The sequence below is a fragment of the Macrobrachium rosenbergii genome, chromosome 37 (genome assembly GCF_040412425.1).
Source record: "Macrobrachium rosenbergii isolate ZJJX-2024 chromosome 37, ASM4041242v1, whole genome shotgun sequence".
Taxonomy (NCBI): domain Eukaryota; kingdom Metazoa; phylum Arthropoda; class Malacostraca; order Decapoda; family Palaemonidae; genus Macrobrachium; species Macrobrachium rosenbergii.
The window spans coordinates 35,047,366-35,070,415 of record NC_089777.1 but is presented as its reverse complement, the minus strand read 5'-3'; the positions used below and the strand labels follow the sequence as shown (position 1 = coordinate 35,070,415).

Genomic DNA, 23,050 nt, shown 5'->3' with positions numbered 1-23,050 from the left:
ACGCACCTGAGTTATCGCAGTGCTCTTAAGACACAGCATTGCCAGACAACGATTCTACTAAAATACAGAATGGAAAAAAAAATGGTGAGAGAGAAATGGGGTTGTCCAAGAAGCACTGACCATTGCTTTCTATCAAAACAGACGGTGGTCTTTACACGATGCATTGTTTCTCAGGTGTGGAGTGGAATAGAATGCAAAATTTAGGCCAAGGGCCAAGCACTGGGACCTATGAGACCATTCAGCGCTAAAAGGAAAACAGAGTAAAATGCTTTAAAAGGTGTAACAGGAGGAAAACATCGCAGTTGCACTGTGAAACGATTCTTAGGAGAGAATGGAAAGTGAGAAGGAAGAGAATATGAATGGCGGTACAGTAAATGGAACAAAAGGGGTTGCAGCTAGGGGCCATAGGGACGCTGCAAAGAACCTGAAGCAATGCCTTATGAACTCAACTGTGGGAACTGCAATATACACAGTAACACTACATGAATTTGAATTTACTTTGGGGAAAAGTACTGAGAAAATTTGAACCTTACAAGACTACAATTGTTTAATGCAATTTTTTTTTATTAAAACCAGCAGGCCGCGGTGCCTGAAATAGATAAATGATTCTTCGTACCTTTAATGCGTTCAGACTAAATAATCCCTGAAATTTGTAGTTTATGTTCGTTGCATTCAGAATGAACGAGTGCTTCATGAACAAATATAGAGATAAGCCCATGTTATTACAACTATGCCTTTTTCCATCCATAATGACTTAGCTTTGCCCTGTCGTTCATACTCCTCCATTTTGCACCTAGCAGGATCCCTGGACAATGTGAAATTACGATTTACTGCTTACTCATTTTGACATCAGTATCCCCACGGGACCGTAAAGAGATGTCATTTATAAACTTCATATCTTGTGTTACGATTTACAAAAATCAAACTTTAATTTTACAAACTGTGAAAATATGTTATTCCTAATAATGGAAAACAGAGAGAAAATTAAGTTTTACTTACCTTTCAAACGGACGAAGTACTGGCACCTACTGAGAAGTGATTTTTAAAATCTGGCTACCTATCAACTTCCAAGCAGAAACAATAGCTTGCGGGAAGCGGAACTTAATGAATTGCCAACTAGAATTTTAGGTTACGACTGCATATTTGAAAGCTATTTTAAAATGAGCTTTAAAGAACTTATAAGTTTATAAGATAAAAATATATCTCCACTGACAATTAGAAATTGCACAACGAGGCAAGAAAAATCACCAAAATGGCAACTGTTACGAATGAGAGCCTCCCAGTCTTCTTGGGTGATTTTAAATGACGACTCGTTGAGGTTCAAGTTTCAGATGGACAGCAGCAACACCTGGGACCATCTTGATTGCACACATCACTAGATTTCACGTCCAGGCACAATTCATTGGCCTAACACATCGTAGACTTGCAGAAATTTTAGCGCATTGCTGAAATGATATTCAAGTATTAACAGTTTTTCATGGACAGACACTGTTAACAACATAATTTTTCGAAACAGAAAATTTATTTTAAATTTATTTTCCGCGCTAAGAGGTGAAGAAGCTCCACATAGAAAAACAATGCCTGTTGATGCTTCACAAAACGCTCAGGTCAAAGGTCGTGTGTCCACACAGGTAAGCAACACTGGTTCTTGTCAGTATTTGTGAATAACTTTTAAGTGGCTTGGGTAGACATGCTTCATCCACAATTATTATTATTATTATTATTATTATTATTATTATTAATCTAGATCTGGCGATATCAGACAGACATTTCTCGTAACAGAGACAAGCAACCGAGTACTTAAATTCAACTACATTACTTTTACTATTAGCATTTCGAAAACTATAATCATCTATACAAGCGCAAGATATACATACACACATATTTATACATACACACATATTTATACTTTATTTCTTGAGGTATTATTCATTCATCTTTGGCAGATGTTACTCCTCTCTCTCTCTCTCTCTCTCTCTCTCTCTCTCTCTCTCTCTCTCTCTCTCTCTCTCTCTGACATTGGCAGTGCTAATGAAGTACACAATTTCAGATCCTGTTTAAAATCCGTGAAATGATAGTAAAAGGAAGTCTGGATTTTACGACATACCCAAACCCCAACTAGTCTCGAGGACCGACAAGACACCGTCATCATTCACCCACAAAAAAAGTATGAAACAGCTTTCAAACAAGAGAGAGACATTAAAAAGAATCATAGCCACTTCCTTACAAAGGAAACAAACATACCTTATATAGTGAATAAGCTTACGTGATCAAGTGGGATCAAGGAATCCTACATTGGTCACGCCACCACAACTGCGGAGACGTGTACAATATCATGGAATCTAAGATGCAATATTCCAATATTTCACTAAAAATCGCAACCAGCGACCTGGAATTAAACGGCTAAATGGAGGGCTGAAGTCATCCATATTGAGGCGAGGTTTAATTTGTTCCTTTTAGCATAAGCGAGCCAAGAGTTTCAAGTTACCTATTCGTCTTTTTTTTAAATAGTAATAAAATTTAAAAATAATTGGTATTTTTCCTAAGATAAAAACTAGCTTTCATAAATGGAGTTTCTCACACAAGGCGCACTGCAACGGTCACCGACTAACTAGAGAAACAACAGAGCCTATATAATATATGAGCCGCGTCACTTCCAGGATTCTCATTGGATTATAACAGGACACCAGGTTTGTTTATATTTATTAAGTATTTAATTCGTATTCAGTGACCACGCAGTTTGGGGTATGTGTTCGTATATTCAGCGGTCTTTGGTGGCGTGATCATTACATTGGGAGTGAAGTCAGCAACTAAGCGGCCGATGGCTCGGAAATGTTCACGGGGCACTTGGATGCAGATCACACGTCCATTGCGGATTTTTCCATTGCTGGATGTTGTGGGCGTGACATGGGAGCGTGCGTGAATTCGTGTGTGTTCCGATATGCTTCATGCAATGAATATTGTAATAGATTGTTCATTCTCTCTTTAGAAGCAATAGTACTGGACGTGCGTGTATTGGGAACACGTTGGGAATTGGAATTCCCTCTGCGGAATTTAAGTGCAAAACTTCGAACTTACTACCCTAACAACTGTTACTGTTATTATTTAGTGATTGTTACCTTTTGAAAATTATTTTACACTTTGTCTCATATGTATTTATAAACTGGCAGTCTAGTAGTGCTGGTTCCGTTTTTTTTTTTCCAGAAATGTTTCATTGGTCCCATGATTGTTTTGGGAAGTTATCCTCCTGTTTAAATGAGGATTTAAAATGGCCGATGGTGAAAGTGGGTGTATTATCGGAACAGTAACCTAAGACTGTAAGAATTCTGTCATAGACTTGGATAAATAATATGACTTAATTAATGGTGATGGGGAAAAGGGACGTTGACTTTAGTTTTCTGTTTGATTCCCCATTATCAATTTTCTTTATTTCAATTTCCATTTTTTGAAGCTTGGGTTTAATTACCAGCGCCACGTTAAATTTTCAGAATAAATTCTATTTTTGGTAATCCAGGATTTGACTTAGATTCTTAGTTAGGGATGAGAGAGAGAGAGAGAGAGAGAGAGAGAGAGAGAGAGAGAGAGAGAGAGAGAGAGAGAGAGAAAATGCTTGGCTTGGCTTGGAGAACTTGGCCAACGCTACCAATGTTTTCTTTGTGTCCTCTTCGAGATAAGTTGAAATATACTTTGCCCTCTTGAAGGGCTTAACACATTTAAGGCAAGCTGCACAGCGGGCAGAACTATTATTTTAGAGCAAAGCCAATATATACTGGCTCTGCTAAGAGCACTGTAGACAGCAGGTCCCTCTGCAGGCACTGAAGAAGGGGCAATGGTGACTCAGGGGGCGTTGCTGAAGAAGGGGGCCCTGGAGAAGGGGGAATCACAGGCAGTATGGGGGAGAGACAGTGTTGTTTCCTGGAAGAGGTATTGCCCTTCTTACATATTCTCTTCTCATATAAAGCCACTGAGTTGTCTACCATCCCACACACTCGTCACACATAGCAACCCTTGGGCATTCTCTGCCCCAGCATGAAATACAAAGTGAATATCGATCTACTGCTATCAAGGACAAATTTACTGCACAGCATACCCTTACTGACAATGCCTAAATTCTGGTTTATTTTCCTCCATGGTAGCCTTGCACCAAATGTGGAGCACGCACGAGCACTTCACAGACAAAGGAGGTTGACCAAGTGGCTCACGACACCACAAACAGAGAGAGCACACTATGACGACTTCAGCCCACAATCTGGCTAATTTACATAAGTTCAGCAATCACTTGGCTACTGTAGGGGCACTAGCAAAAAAGGGCTATGGTCTGCAGCAGAAAACACAGGAATATAATGCACACATGGCCCACAGAGGGAGATCTCAGCATCAAACAGGAGAACACACAGTGACAACATGGTGCTACAGCAGCTGATAATACAGTGGACAGGCTAGGCTGACTTGAGGCGCGTGGCTACATACCTATCTGATGGGATTTTGCTTTCTTAGTCAATGACAGACAGAGCATGCATTGTACAGGAAACTCCATTTATGAAAACATAGGTTGGTATTCTTGTAAGAAAAAACTAACATTCTGTAAACTCATGTCACATTACTCGCTGATGATAACCATGTATAGTTGAAACAGCACGGTCAAGAGTATCCAAGCATTAAAATACTGAATTAAAATGGTTTATTATATATATATATATATATATATATATATATATATATATATATATATATATATATATATATATATATATATATATATATGTATATATAAGTATATATATATATTATATATATAATTTATATATATAATATATATATATATATATATATATATATATATTATATATATATATATTATATATATATATATATATATATATATATATATATATATATATATATATATATACATATATATACATATACATATGATTATGATCACTTTTGTAATTATTGATATATTATATTATATATATGTGTATTATACAATGGCTTGGAAATAAAGTCAAAACCGGTCAGATACTCCCCATATTCATATTTTTTATGTATATGTGTATATATATATATATATATATATATATATATATATATATATATATATATATATATATATATATATATATATATATATATATATATTATATATATAATATTATATATATAATATATATACAATATATATATATATATATATATATATATATATATATATATATATATATATATATATATATTATATATATATATATATACACATATATATACATATATATATATATATATATATATATATATATATATATATATATATATATATATATATATGATTCTATATCACTTTTGTATATGATTCATTGATCACACATATACATATATAAAAATATAGACGATTTCCAATATATGACAATGGCTATATAAATCAAATATCAGGACCTACTCCCATTTCATATTTATACCTGTGGTAATGTATATATATATATATATATATATATATATATATATATATATATATATATATATTTCAGAAAAATACGGCCGCTTTAACATTACTGTGTTATATAGTGTGATGAAAGAGAGTTAGCTGTAAGATGGAACTGGGGCAAGCCGTCAGTTGCAGAATCGTTGTACTCAGCAAATACTTCGTTACATCTGCAGTTAACTTGATGAACACACGATATTGGCTCTGTCATATGACCGAGTTGGTATGTGCGTACATGAGTTTGTACGTTAGAAATCTAGATTTTGTGTCTAATTCTGCCCAAAAATTAGTCCGATCGTTCATTAGTGGAGCTAGAGCGGTATCGTCAAGACATTATCTTTGAGTGTTGCAATCTCTTAGAATTGGCAGAATAAGGTACAGTTCAGACTCTTTGTTTTTCTGTGTGAATTGTGGACTTATGTTTTTTACCATGTTTCAAGACATTTTGAACTTGTGTGGGAAGTGGACGTAGCCTTTTACCATTTCAATATTCTATTTTATTGTGTTCTATTTACCAGTATGCTATTTACTCATGCATTTTAGACTTTTCATTATTATGTTTTGCACTTGCATATTTTTGGGAGATTATTATTTGTGCTTAATTCTTTCGACAGATGTCTGTGGTGGTGGTGTGGTGAGAACATAGTGAGAGGACATGACGTTATCATGTTGGTGTGATTATAGAGAATACATTTGCAAAACCTTTGCAATGTCTATAATTTTTATGTGGTAGACTTTGAGACTAGACTAGACTTACAAAGTCTGTAATGGAATATGAGAAGAATTTTTGGATTTACAGGCCATTAGCCGTGATGAGACTTTTTAGTCAGGATTAGATTATTCTTACTTGATAATTTCATTTATGATGCATTTTAACCTTTGCTTTGTTTATTCATTACTTGTTGGGTTGCTTTAAATAATAAATCTATTTTTTGTAGGAAAGATTGCGTTTCCTTAGATGACCCATTTCATTTCTTTAATGTGGAATGCGCGAGACGGCAGTGCGAGTGCCGAGAGAGAGAGAGAGAGAGAATGAGAGAGAGAGAGAGAGAGAGAGAGAGAGAGAGAGAGAGAGAGAGAGAGAGAGAGGCGAATGCAGAGAGAGAGAGAGAGATCTTTGTGACGTCAGAGAGAGAGAGAGAGAGAGAGAGAGGGGATGCGTGAAAACTTGCTGAAAGAAAAAGAGAATGTGTGTCTAAGGGGAGGTCTGTGTGGGTTGAGTGTTAGATGGAGGGAGAAAGGGTCAGAAATTCCATGCCGTTCCTGAAGGTAGATTCCTAAAGGCAATATTGAATCTGTTACAGGGGTATTCCATATATAATATTGAATCTGTTATATAGGGGATTATATATATATATATATATATATATATATATATATATATATATATATATATATATATATATATATATATTATATATATATGTATATATATATATTATATATATATTATATATGTAATTTATATATATAATTATATATATATATATATATATATATATATATATATATATATATATATATATATATATATATATATATATATATATATATATATATATATATATATATATATATATATATATATATATATATATATATACATATATATATATATATATATATATATATATATATATATATATATATATATATATATATATATATATATATATATATATATATATATATATATATATATATATATATATATATATATATATATATATATACATATACATATATATATACATACATATATTATGATATTTTGTATATATATTGATATATATATATATAAAAATATATATATAAAGTAAAAACCAGTCAGGATATTATATTATATTATATATGTATATATATATATATATATATATATTATATATGTAATTTATATATATAATTATATACAATATATATATATATATATATATATATATATATATATATATACATATATATATATATATATATACATATACATATGATTATGATCACTTTTCAAGGCCATAAAATTAATATAATGATCACACATGACCATAGCTGAAAAAAAAAACAAAACGATTTTTCCAAGACGATGACAATGGCTTGGAAATAAAATCTGAAAATCATCAAAAATCCTTAACAATAGGACCTGTTCAGAGTCAAAGACCCATTTCATATTTTTTGCCTGTGATCACGTATGCACGAGGAGGCTGTTGATCCGCATAGATATTCCGCAGGGGCATAAGTATAGAACATATATTATCTAATCCTATAATCAAATATACGAAATCATTCAAAATTATGTAAAACATACTGACAGCAAGGATTTTTCCATCTTAGGCCAAGTGCAGAACAACAACGACTTAACCATCCTCCAAATATCAAGAAGACTTACTTTCAATGCCGAATCGTCCTCAGTGAAGTTGTTTATAGCCAAGTTTGGACAACTGGTTTTCAAGGTTATTTAAATATAAGTCTTGTTTTTCTTTCTTACATCAATAATTTTAAACTCCCTTTTACTTATTATTGACTTGCAACAGCTCTTTTTTACTATTTTTACTAAAAAGAGCTGTTGCCATTGCATTAATTTGTTATTGATGTTCGCAAATTATATTATATTTTATAGCCTTGAAAATGCGACTTGGAATTCGTCGCGAAACGTCGGCATTGAAAAAATAAACTGTAGATGCTGAGGATGCCTTTCCTACTGCTTCCTTCATGATGTGTACTTCGAGCCTCAGCTCTGCCCTTATATGCATATATATATATATATATATATATATATATATATATATATATATATATATATATATATATATATATATATATATACTGACTATCTTTAGCTAAAACTTGCGATATTCTATGTTGTCGTAGAGCTGGAGGAAGGAATGAAACAAGGAGGTGACCAAGTGCTCTATGTATGGTCAAATACTCAAACGTGTTTGGTCAACTCCCTCTTTCATCCCTTCCTCCAGCTCTACACAAATATATGCATATGTGTATATATATATACATATATATATATGCATATACATTATTTATATGCATATTTTTATCTATATATTTATTCATATATATATACATATATACATGTGTGTATATATAAGTATGTGGGTGCATTTGCCTAAGTACTAATTCCACATAAATGTGTTGGAATAACCATCAGACATTCATAGACCTCCAGTTACCATCTTCTAAAATCAAGAATCAAAACGTCTGTATTACCTTACAGGGTTTGGCGTGTTTTGCAGCAGCTTTGGGCACCCTCTCTGCGGCATCAGTGAATGGATGGACAGCATTAACCATACCATCTATTGAAGCAGACCCTGATCTTGTAGTTGGTACAGCAGAAGTGGCCTGGATTGGTGAGCTGTTATAAAGAAAACCCATTTTCTTTGCTTACAATTACTTACACACACGAACAAGAAGAGTAAAGACATGAATAAAAAAAATAAACTGCTATGGTAGCTTAACCTAGGCTTGAATGGCAGAAATTTCAATTAAAGATATGATAAAGGATACAAGATATTTATCTAACTCTCAGAAACACTGTTGTAGCTGACAATTAAGCTGGCCTCCTTATACCAACATTGGCTCTCCTCTGGGAATAATACAAATTTCATTTAGGCTGACCAACTGGTCGTTGGAACTTAACCATTCCCGTAATCTAGTTTTGGATTTTTAGAATAAATTTGCAACATTGCAACACACAAAAGAGCCGTGTCTTGTTGGTAAGAAACCATAATACTTCTTTTATATGTTTTTTACATTCACGTTCTAATGAAATGCTGACATATGCCACTAGTACAGTAAGTGTTTCTTCAGTAAAAGACAAACATTAGCAAACTATGAAAATGCAAATCCAATCATAACCTACATAAGATAATGTTTAAACAGTGGATAAATATTTGTTGGGTTATCAAATATGAAAGATGTTAATGTACCCTAGGTACTTTAACATTTTTCATATTGTGCACAAATGTCAGTTCCCTGAGCCATGCAGAGAGTGAACACGAATCCGCTGACCATGAAACACCGAAGCAGTTGAACAAGTAATTAATGGAAGACCCAACAGATGTCGCACCTTAAGGGCATATGGGAACAGGAAGGAGGAGTGGGAAGCAGCTATTTTTCTTGAGAGCAGAGTAACGTCTCCATATTCTAATATCGTTAAGGAAGTGATCGCAAAGTTTTCGTTGTTGACGATACTGGGTTTGAGTGTAAAATGTGCTGTTAAGGAAATATGCGAAATAAATATGAGAATGAAAATGCTCAGGAAGTCAGTATTCATGAATTAGTATTTCCTATAAATAATTTTATCTTATCTACAGACATGAATGTCCACAAGATAGATACAAAACATTTTAGCAGCAGTGTTTACGGAGGCCAACAAAACTGCCAAAAAATACATTCTAAAAAATCATTCGCTAGTTATGTCTATTAGGCTACCACTTACCCAGAAACATTCTCTCTCCTATCAGTATTTTCTTTATCTCTGCATTATTAATATTTTTTCTCTGCTTCTTTAGCCCTTACACACTATGCATCATGATGCGCGCAGTGTTGAACAGATGTGTTGAAAAACCTGTTTTTCAACTCGACGCTGCATCACCAGAGTGTTGACAGGCCGGACCAATTTCATGTGGCTGCGCAGTGATGCATTTGCACTCGAAGTGGGAGGACGTCTGCTCAGCTCCAGCGCCGATGGCTCAATCACATTTTATTGAATTGCATTTTTATTCTGAGATCCATTTGCTCATTAACCTTATCTGCATTTACTTTCTTTCGGAAGTTATTTTTCCTGCTGAAATCCTTATACTCCCTTTCTTCTAATTTTCGTTACGAGACCTCTTTCTTTTTCTCACCTTCCTCCTGAGGACCTGATCTATCTTCCTGTATTCCTACACAGCCTTCCAATCTGTCTTGCAATTTCTTTTTCCACTAAGTTTCTCATTTCCTGTTTTCACCACTCTTATTCCCTCGTCCTAAACCTAAAGTCACTCACTGCCGACTGACTTTATCTTGAAAAAAAAAAAGGTAGTAAGAAACTAATTTCCTCTCTCAAATGTATATTTTGTAAATATTTTTCCTTGAAATCGTTTTCTAATGAATTCCCTTTCGAACATATTTCTACAGGATCTTATCTCATGTACCCCAAGAGCTCTGCCTTCCCAATATGCCATTTCTTTCTCATTTACCTATTTGTGCACTGGCATGCTCTAAAAACCTGCAATGCACAGATTCAAACTCTTCAAGAAACTCTTGTACTCTAATTCTCTTTCAGTCCTGGCCCACACACATTCTCTATCAGAACTTTCCCTTTTGTCAGGCTCAATCTTACCCCATACAATCTTCATACTAACACATATGTATAATCCTTGCCCAGAGTTTCATTGATTCCACAATCAATACAACTTCCCAACCTGTACACTTTCAGCTATCCTCAACACAGTGACCCTTTATCCTTACCATTCCTGCACAAAATGCCTTTTTTTTTTCACCTCTATCTCACTCAGTGCCAAACCAGGCAGCTTCCCTTCTTAAACCCAGCAGCTATCACACATTCCTTATCTTCTGCAACACATTAATATACATTTAAACCAGGAAGATGCATAGAAATACACGATGTGGGGTTACAAACCGTATACCACGGCTGTTTTATGACTTTCACACTGTGCAGAGTAGTGGGATGATGTTATTTTCTAGCCATTTGAGAGAACTGAGAATCTGACGCTATTCGTCTCTTGTGGAGAACCTCATCTGCCATTTACAGGCATTTATTTTCACCACAACTGTCGCGCGAGAACAAGTGAGCAGTGTTGCAGTACAGTTTGGCCGCTAGTGATTTTATTCAACACCACTACTGCATCACGTGGCTGATACATGATGCATAGTGTGTACGGGGCTTTTCTTGCCATCTTTTTACTGAATATGAATTTGTTACCCCAGTGAAAGTATCTGAATCTTTCATTTTGTGTTAGTATTTCAAAAAAATTACGTATAGCCATAATTTGTAAGTGTATAAAAACTGGCATTCGGTTGTCATCACCCATATCGCTCCCCTTCACTAGGTATGTTGGCCCAGTCACAGTTCTTCGTCGGACTGGTCGGTACCGTTCTTGGCCAGCACTCAGCAGGGTCCGCGTTCGAGTCTATGGCCGGCCAATGAAGAATTAGAGGAATGTATTTCTGGTGATAGAAATTAATTTCTCGGTATAATGTGGTTCGGATTCCCCAATAAGCTGTAGGTCCCGTTGCTAGGTAACCAATTGGTTTTTAGCCACGCAAAATAAGTCTAATCCTTCGGGCCAGCCCTAGGAGAGCTGTTAATCAGCTCAGTGGTCTGGTTAAACTAAGGTATACTTAAATTTTTTTTGGCCCAATCACGCAATATAACTAAATATAACAGATCTATGAATGTTTACATATAGAGGATGTAGTAGCAGCAGTTTGTGGTTGCTACCTCAATAACGTAAGTGAAGTGAAAATTTTGCTCATGTGCTGCTATAAATGTTAGTTTTTTTTTTTTTATAAGGGGTGGCTTGCAGATTATAGAACACCACAGAAAACACTATTGCTGAAATGTTTTGTTTATCTTGTGGACAGTCATGTCTGCTGATGAGATACGATAACCTATGGGAAATACTAATTCATGACTACTACCTCCTAAGCACTTTTATTCTCATATTTGTTTCGCATATTTCCTTAACTGCACATTTTACACTCAAACCCAGTATCGTCAACAACAAAGACTTTACGAACACTTTCTTAACGACATTAAAATATGGAGACTTTACTCCATGCTCAAGAAAAATAGCTGCTTCCCACTCCTCCTTCCTGTTCCCATATGCCCCTAAGGTGCGACATCTGTTGGGTCTTCCATTACTTTCTTGTTCAACTGCTTCGGTGTTTCATAGTCAGCGGATTCGTGTACATTCTGGATGGCTAAGGGAACCGACTTTTGTGCACAGTAGTACATTGTGCGTCTCCTGTAACAGTCCGTCTTCTGTCTTAAATTCTTTAAGATTCAACTCAAAACCACTTACTTTCAACAAGTATTGTTGCTAATATAATGCCGAATAAAGAGTTAAGAGCTCTAAAATGCACAAAACACAAGAAGTCACCTTTCTATCCCTCACCAGGTAGCATCACTTCATTATCCTGCATGGCAGGAAGTATCTTTGCTGGGAGACTAATGGATTGGCTTGGAAGGAGGGCTTTGCTCATGGTTACGGCTCCCATTTTTTCAGCAGGATGGTTAACCGTTACTTTTGCCCCAGATGCAAAAATTATATTGCTTGGCAGATTTATCTGTGGTACTGCAACTGCTTTTATATATTCTACAGGACCAGTAAGTATATCATTCAAGCACTAGCAGTATATCTAACTTTTAACTTTAAAAATCAACCCATTTTCTGTAAGTAGTGTGTATCTGAATAAAATCTTTGCCAAACAAAAACTTTTGGTCCCATTTGAAAATTTTTTTTTTAAATTTACCCCTTTAATCCCGTGCTTCTGTTAAATAAAAAGTGAATTTATTGGTTAGGGCTATTGAATGATTTCACAAAAACACAACATATGAATGATAATTCCTAACAATTTGAATTTTCTTGACAGATGATTCATCATAAACTAAAAACTCTTTCTTTAGGTGTACTGGAGTATTTCTTTTTTTTTTTCTTTGTTTTTGTAAGTAACTGAATCTCGTCTGCGAGGAACTTTGGGGCTTCTATCATCAATATTCGTTTCAGTAGGCATAGTTGTTCTTTCCTTACTCCAGCTCCTTCCTATTTCTTTTTTTCTTTGTTTTTGTATCACATGTCTTATTTAGCTGCTTCTCCCGTTCCACGAAAATTGGTCATTTTTCTCATGGCGTATTGCCTGCTACATTTGCTTAGCTCCCACAATTTTGATGCTTGCTGTATGTTGTTTGTAAGGCGACAGACTTGTGGGTGGTACCTGAATCTCCTTATACTTGGTATCTCTTAAAGGGAAGGGAGGATGAAGGATTGCAATTTTCTTGCATCTATCAAAAATGGCTACTGAGGACAGACTTTGGGGCTTCTATCATCGACTCTGCAGCATTTAGATTTTTCTCATTGCCGAAATGAAGATGTCAAACTCGATTCTGTGAAGGCAAAGATGGTCGAGTATCGAGCAGTTGCCGAAATGAAGGTCAAACCACGTACGAGAGTTGTGGAGACCACGCCACTCTTAATCACCCTATTCCTGAGTAGCTTGCGACACATATGTGGTGGTACTATCCTCATTGTGTATGCTGGGAAGATCTTCATTTCTGCTGGTGTGGAAGATCACCGCATGGCCACTATCACCACCGGTTTGGTTCAGGTTGTCTCTACAACCGTGTGTGCCCTTACAGCTGATCGCCTCGGGCGTCGCCCTCTCATTATTTGTTCAGCATTCATCACAGGCACAGCAACAGTATTCCTCGGCCTTTGTTACTTCGTAAATGACGTTTTGGAAATCAACTGGCCACCTTGGGCACCTATTGTGTCTGTGCTGGTTGCTGTTGCTGGCTACTGCCTTGGATGTTATACCTTGCCTTGGCTTCTGTCAGCTGAACTTTTCAACACAACGATGAGATCAACTATGAGTGCAGTTAACTTACTCGTTGGCCGGTTATTATTTTTTGCAGTCTTACAGGTAAGATTGTTGCATTCTTCCTGCATTCCGTATCTCTGTTTTTTCTTGATATTTGATTTTTTTCTACACTGGACCCTTCAGCATTACTGAAATGATTAAAAATTGAGAGAGTGTTTCCATAGTAGTCTGATTTCTAGTAAGTAAACCATTTCCATATAATTTCTGTCATACAATCCGTTAGAATTTCTTTCATATACATTCTACATCTGATCATGGTCAATTTTAGAGCCATTATCTACATTATTTTGAAGCAAATTTTAAAGAACAGTAAATGCTACTCATCCCGTTCATGAAGTAGCGTCAGCAGTCAGGCAGTGCCTTCCAGTTGGTACCTATTTAGAAGCCCTCCATTACTATCACAATTTCCTTTTACATACTAAGTGTATGACTTCTTTTAGACTTTAGGGTACTAATATTTTGACCAAAAAGAATTATTTATCCAGAAAAAAATTTAATGCATTATTGATTATCCATGTACAGAAACTCAGGTAATTAATTGCAACCATTTTCTTTCAGCAATATTCCTCTTATTAGGTGAGCCCCATTAGAATCAATAAAAGTGACTCTGTGCTCTCATTAAATTTATAATTAAAAGCGTATCCATACTGCATTAAATAATGGTAATGTAAAAAAGGGTACGGACGGCATGGCCCAATCCTTGAAACATTGATTACAGTCTTGAATCTCCGATCGATGTACCTTCACAGTTTCAAAAGGGCCTGTGCTGAGAAAGGCTGGCCATGGGCTGGCTGACGATATGTAGCCTATAAACATCTAATTTATAAACTGTTGAGTACGTTTGTTGGGAAAATGGAGAAAGACGAAATTTATTGTTTTTTCACACCTCACAAATCCAAACCAGCTTCCAACTAATCTTGATTTTGTATCACTTCTGACCAGATCTACCCCTTTTTCGAGGAGGCCTTTGGCGCGCACTCGGTCTTCTTCACATTTGGAGGCATAACTCTACTCTGCAGTTTTGTCACTTGCTTTGTCGTCCCAGAGACCAAGGGGAAGACTCTCGAGCAAATTCAAGAATATTTTGAATCATCGAAGAAACCAAAGCGCAACATGGTTCAACCCACAGGAGACGTTCCTAATACCATTAAGGCTTAAATGAAACAGATTTGTTTTTTTGTGAATATTCTAATCACAGACATGTATTAAAATGTATAGAGAGACACAAATTAATATGCTTATATATAACATTCAATATACAAATTTATTCACACATCGTATATATATATATATATATATATATATATATATATATATATATATATATATATATATATATATATATATATATATACATATATATATATATATATATATATATATATATACATATATATACATATATATACATATATATATATATATATATATATATATATATATATATATATATATATATATATAATATATATATATATATATATATATATATATATATATATATATATATATATATATATATATATATAATATAAAACATTAAGTTACAAATGTCGTTTAGTATCCAGTTCACGCTACTTCAGGAGTATCTCCGAAGGGGAATTATAAGTGATGAATGATTTGGTACGTGACTTGAACACCCGACAGTTCCCATCAACGACTTCCAATCGACGTTCTAGAGGCCCTAGATTACATGTAGAGCAGTTGAACTTGTACACTACACATGAGGTCATCAAAGGGTCAAGTTTATCTTTGAATTTAAACAAACTACCCAAAGTAAGTGGATTTGTCGGGATGATATTAAATTTAAAATAATAGCTGGTATATATTTAAATATGAAATTTTGCTCATGGATCAAAGGTATATTTGCATAAAACGGAAGCTTAGGCACATTTGGCAAGGAGACTTTTGGAATAAAAGCGTTATTAAAAAGTTTAAAAACATACCTGTGAAAAAGTGTGGTGGGAAAATAATTACTTGTAAAATAATGATGTAAGAAGTGGATTTCTTCGTGAAAAAACTCCCAACTAGATGTCAATGAGAAGGCGCGATGGAGTAATGTACTTAAAGAGTTTAATTTAAAGCCGTAAAAACAGTGAGTATAAAAATTTGAACCTAGTCCTGTTAAGGTTCTCTTCCTGTAAACTGAAGTGTTAAAATGATCATATTGTCGTTAAGACTAAAACATCTTAGAAACGTAGTTTATTATCACTTTCACACTCCATAGTAAATTTTATGTTTGGCTGTGCCCTATTAATTAAATCAAGAAACCTTTCGGCGTCATACTTGGATTTGAAAAGAGCAAAGGTATCGTCAACGTACCTTTTGTAGAACAGCGGATGGTAACTCAAGGGACAGGTGTCTAAAAAATGCTCCTCCAGGGAGCACATAAAAATGCCTGCAAATATGGGCCCTAATGGAGAACCCATAGCCATACCATCTATTTGAGAGAAACAATTGTTATTAAAAATGAAGGCAGTGTCCTGCACTGCCAGTTGCAATAGTTTCTTAAAATCAGAATTATTAAAATTATTAAAAAGAGAGTCAGTTTCAGGAAAGAGTTTGTTGACAATAATTTCAATAGTTTCATTTATAGGTACGTTAGTAAACAAAGACTCATCATCATAACTGACCATAAAGAGGTCGAGTCCTGGCTAAGTATGGCTTCTTTGAAGTCGAAGAAATTTTTTATATTATATTCATTTTCTATCTGGGGAGAAAGCAGGGGAACAAGGAATTTAGCTAACCTGTAATTCGGGGTATCGTATGACGCTAGTATAGGTCTGATGGGAAGCCCGGCCTTCTTGTGTGTTTTAGGAAGGCCATACATAATGCCATAAGTAGTACCGGTACCATAGAGAGAATGGTATTTTTCCTCAGTTATAATATTCTTATGTTTAAGACACTTTAAAAACCTGTTGATCTGGTCTTTAATTTTAAAAATGGTTGCAAAGTCTGGTTTACCTAAGAGTTTGAATTTTGTGTTGTCTTTCAGAATGTTTTCAACCTTATCAATATAATTTGATTTGTTTAGTAAGACAACGCCATTACCTTTGTCTGGGCGAGTGATAACTAAGGTGTCATTCTTAGCTAATTCCTTATGCATGTACAAGTCTTTTCTAGAGAAAAATCAGCCCAATAGGTTGTAAGTTTGTTAAAGGTATTGTGCGCTAGAACATTTTTATGAAGAAGCTACTAAAAACTATCACAAATGGAAATTAATCTTAAGAATGAAGTCATTAATAAGCTGACAACTCAAGCCGAGACATTGCAAAAAACTGTCAATCATAATTTGTCATTTGTCGATTGTTTTATTTTTAAATATTTGCTCACTAAAAATATGGAAAGCTTTGTTTCAGAAGTCCGGTTGGTTCACGAGAGGAAACTGTCTAAACTTGGTATCAATACCCCTATATTCAGTTCCAACAAGAAAACTGTGTTCAATTTCTCTTGTTATAAATTAACCCAAAGGGAAGAATTCCTCATCTTTTGATTTGGATTTCGGTTTGCCCTGTTACAAACCCAATTAGAATCAATTTTATAGTTCGCTTGAAACTGAATATTAATTTTGACATTTCCGGATTACGCACTAAATTACAGGTTCTAGCACAAAATACCATTTAACAAACTTACAACAGAATTGATTGCCATAAGGGCGTTAGCTATCGAACTGGTAGCAAACTTGCTAATCCTGAATTTTCCAACATCAGGCAACACCCCAATAAATGCAAACGTAACATACAACACAAGATTTTAAAATATTTGGGACGGGCACCGAATGGCAAACTATTGACAATCCAGAAGTCCTTTATTAAACAACTTGTTCCCCAGTTGAACACTTAGCAGTCTTCCTCGACAAATCTTTACCTTACATGAGCTGTTGCCTTTTGTCATTTGTGGTTTGTTACTTCTGACTTTCGTCCTTAATTCCTCTCTTAATGGTTGGTTCTGCTACAACTAGTTTTTAATTTTGCTACATATAATGTATTATGTCTTGTATTTGTATTTTAATGTTAATTTCATTGTTTTTTGTCTTTGTACAGTAGCTTGAAAATGAAACCTCTGTGTTTTGAAACGTTGCAATAAATGTGTTTTATGTACCACCTGAGATGTACTTCCTCCTCCAACAGTCTTTATATATATATATATATATATATATATATATATATATATATATATATATATATATATATATATATATATATATATATACATATATATATATACATATGTATATATATACAGTATATATATATATAATATATATATATATATATATATATATATATATATATATATATATATATATATATATATATACACAGTGCATCTACACTTCAGAGAGCGTCCTCACACTAAATGGGTTTGGGCCTTAAATACACACATCATTAATGGACATACACAAGACAATGGTAACACCTTAAAATTAACGTGGACATACACAAGACAATGGTAACACCTTAAAATTAACGTGGACATACACAAGACATGGTAACAAAAATTAACCTCCACCAACAACACATACTAAAGTAAACAGAAATCAAAAGTACCCTTAACCACTCTTAATCAAAGACGACACCGAAGAAAAACCTGCAAATCACAACATTTAACATCTTATAATCTTAAATACTTAATCCTAAATTATTTCATAAACAAAACAAACACCTGACACAACATTATTACAACACACCTGGAAACCTGAACATTCGATAAATTTATAGGATTAATCAAATCAATTAATATAAATATACAAAACAACTTTACAAATAATAATTAACGAAGAACAAAAGGTTTTTCTCAAATCAACCTATCGATCAGTCACTGATGCGTGACAACGCATCAGCGACAACATTACTTTTCCCTGGAATGTGTGAAAAGCTAAAATTCCATTCCTGGAGCAGGAGGCTCCAACGCATCAACCGTTGATTTTTATTCCTAAACCTGTTCAAGAAAATTAACGGATTATGATCCGTTCATATTTTAATCGGCGTCCCTGTAGAGGATAAATACACCTGAAAATGATTAACAGCTAAAATTAATCCCAAAGTCTCTTTCTCTACAGTCGAGTATTTCCGTTGTGCCGGGGATAACTTTTTGGAGAAATAGGCAACAGGATGAGATACTCCATGAGCATCTTCCTGCAACAAAACTGCTCCAACCCCAACATCACTCGCATCAGTAGCAAGCGAAAAAGGAACGTCAAAATCAGGGGCTTTCAATATAGGGAAATTCATTAGGACCTGCTTTAATTTTTCAAAGGCATTTTGGGCATCATTAGACCATACAAAAGTCACATTCTTATGTAATAAATTAGTCAGGGGCTCAGCGATATCAGAAAAATTCTTAACAAATCTACGATTATACCCTACTAAACCAAGGAATTTTCTGACATCCCAGCGACACTTCGGTATTTCAATATGCCTAATAGAGTCTACGTTTGCCTGTTTTGGAGCCACTTTCCCAAATCCTACTTCGTGACCCAAATACACAACCTTTGCTTTGGCAAACTCACTCTTTTTGAGGTTTATAACCAAACCAGCTTTCGTAAGTACCTGAAATAAGGCCTTAATACGTTTAAGATGGGTGTCCCAGTCACCACTGTAAATCACAATATCATCAATATAAACAACACACCCCTCTAAACCTTGGACCAAAGTATTCATTAACCTTTGAAAGGTTGCAGCAGCATTCTTCATCCCAAAAGGCATTACTTTACATTGGTACAGTCCTCGCTGCGTTACAAACGCTGACAAATCCGGTGCCCGTTTGGACAGCGGAACTTGCCAATACCCTTTTAACAAATCAAATTTAGTTATATATTTTGAATTCCCTATCCTGTCAATACAGTCCTCTATCCTGGGTAAAGGATAACTATCAGGCTTTGTGACCTCGTTGACTTTGCGGTAATCAAAACAAAGCCTGAATTGACCATCCTGTTTCTTTACCAAAACAACAGGTGAAGACCACGGACTGTTGCTGGGTTCAATCAGCCCGTGTCGTAACATATAATAATCAACCTCTTTATCCACAACATCATTTTTAAATGGATTTAACCTGTAAGGGGATTGTTTTACCGGAGTTGCGTTACCCACATCCACATCATGTTCAAGGACAGTGGTCTGTCCTGGAACATCCGAAAATAAATCCTTATAACGAAAAACTAACTTTTTCAAAGATCCCTGTTCTACTATATTCAAATGTGAAACCATTTCAGAAAAATTTTCTAAAGAATGTTCATTATCACTAGGCCATTCGGCACCATCAAAACAATCATCATCAAAATTACTCACGTCTGGAAAAGAAAAAGAATTAATACCATTACACTTTGTAGTATCACCAACTAATGCCACGGAATAACTTTGTCGCGTGCGAGCGGTAATGTAGCGTCGACAGGTAAAAACGGACTTTATAATCTGCTTTTAACATATTTATGTGACACAGCTGGTAGGGTCTCCTCCTTTCAGGAGTTTCAACTAAATAATTAACATCACTTAATTTCTTTAAAATTTTCCACGGTCCTGAAAATGAAGCTTTTAAAGGGTTTCCTGGAATGGGAAGCAATACCAAAACATTATCACCCACTACAAAATTACGTTCCTTTAAAATTTTCTCCTCTTTCTGGGCTTTTAAGTCAAAAATTATCACCCACTACAAAATTACGTATTTCATTTTCTTTTGGCTACACAATAAATTTTCACCAGCAAACTTCCAAGCCTTCGTTAATTTATCACCCAAATTACTAACATAATCTAATAAATTTATATCAGGGCGTCCCCTCCCAAGATTCACGAACCACATCCAATGGACCACGCACACAATGACCAAAAATAAGGCTGAAAGGTGAAAATCCTAAAGATTGACTCGGTACTGACCGAAATGCAAATAATAAATAAGGTAGTTCCTTATCCCATTCGGAACCATTAACCAAACAATATTTTTTTATCATAGACTTCATGGTTTGATGAAATCGTTCCAAAACACCTTGACTTTCAGGGTGGTACGGAGAAGAAGTCGCATGTTTAATTTTTAACTCAGCCATCTTCTCCCTAAATAATTTACTCAGAAAATTAGACCCACAATCGGACTGAATTACTTTGGGCATTCCGAACCTGGTGAAAAATTCAATTAATACTTCAACAATTTTAACAGTTTTTTACATTTCGTAGTGGTACATCCTATCCATAATTGTTAAAATATACTGATTGCCACTACGAGTTTTCGGCAGAGGACCAACCACGTCAATAATTACCTCTCTGAAAGGTTCAGAAACAACAGGAATAGGATGTAATGGTGCCTTTGGAATTGGTTGATTAGGCTTCCCGACCTTTTGACATGCATTACAACTATTTACAAATTTTTTAACATCAGCTTTCATCTTAGGCCAAAAATAACTTTCACACAATTTACGAGTAGTTTTGAAAACACCAAAATGACCAGCCAAACCATTTTCATGAGCCAATGTCATTAACTCCTTTCGATAAACAAAAGGAACCATAATCTGTTTAACAATTTCACAACCTGTGTTAATGGCATCAAAAGGTCTACTTATTCTATACAAAATATTATTAATTATCTTAAATCGAGGGACAGTCAAATCAGTAATTTCGCCAGACTCAACTGGCAGGTCTTTAAAATCTGCTTTCTGAGCTGTAATAAGTTCCTTAGTAGTCCAATTAAGTTTATTATCAACACACCACTATCTGCAACTAAGCTATCACTACGATCTAAACTACTCAAATCAACATCAACTACCGACTCTGCCGAGTCAACACTACTAGCCTTCGATCGAGTGACTACAGATATTTCATTACTGGAATTTAATACAATAGGGAAAGTTTTATTTATTAGGGCGACATCATTCCCTAACACCAAATCCACATCTTTAATAGGAAATTTATCAATAATGGCCAGTTTTAAATAACCTGAAAAAGACGGGCATGCTAAATAAAAACTCTCAACCAGGTAAGACCTGACCGTATCTGGAAAACCACTTAACAAAACATATTCCTTATTTGAACATTCTAAATCAATAGGTAAAGATTCTCTGAGAATTAAAGACTGAGCAGCCCCAGTGTCACGCAAAATTTTAACCTTTCTTTGCTCAGTCGAATTCCCAGAGCGAAAAAAACCATTAGACAAAAATTTCTGAAAAGGAGCCAGTGACTTATTGCCTAGTCATTGATTATTAGAGTTCTCAGCCACTGACTCGTTCTCATTCCTACGAATGGCCATTACCGGTCGTCTTTCGGTCCTTTGTAACCTTTTAAAAGCATAACACATGCTCTTGACGTGTCCCTTCTTATGACAGAAGTAACAAGTCATAGTTCTCAACTTCTCCGGGTTATCTGTGGTCTGCCTATTATAGCCGTTAACAGGAGTAGTACGAGAACCATAATTATCATTAGGCCTGTTATACCTGTTCTGGTTACTACTCCTGTTAACTCTCACCCAACCAGATTTCTCATTTCTGGGTACTTCCCCTATCACATTTTTATGAGAAAGGAGGTACTCATCACTTGCAATAGCCACCTCCTGCAAAGTTTCTAATTTTAACTCTTCGAGGTGTACCTTCACCTCATTAGGCACGGACCTTTTAAACTCTTCAACCAAAATTAATTCTTTTAATTTCTCAAAGTCTGTCACCTCCTTAGGCTTTAACCAGTCGCCAGCAAACTGCTCTTTAGCCCTGGCGAACTCTACAAAAGTCTGCCCTCTTTCCTTCTGTAAATTACGGAAGCGTTGTCGGTAAGCTTCCGGTACCAACTCGTAAGCCTTCAAAACTATGGCCTTCACAGAATCATAATCTGAGGACAGATCTTCGTCCAAGGTAACGTAAACTTTCTGGGCCTTACCTAACAATTTACTCTGAATAAGAGTGGTCCAATACTCCTTTGGCCACTCCAACCTTGAGGCTATCCTCTCAAAAGAAACAAAAAAACTCTGCCACGTTGACTTCCT

General features: G+C 35.0%; 1 protein-coding gene across 2 annotated transcripts in view; it reads right to left on the bottom strand.

Annotated features, from left to right (window-relative positions):
- Positions 1-23,050, bottom strand: part of LOC136825485 (uncharacterized) — a 246,438-nt gene that overhangs the window by 129,313 nt on the left and 94,075 nt on the right. For both annotated transcript variants that reach the window (XR_010849355.1, XM_067082019.1), the window contains one exon: positions 8,696-8,840. The gene's annotated coding sequence lies outside the window, so the exon portion shown is untranslated. The remainder of the gene's footprint in view (positions 1-8,695; positions 8,841-23,050) is intronic.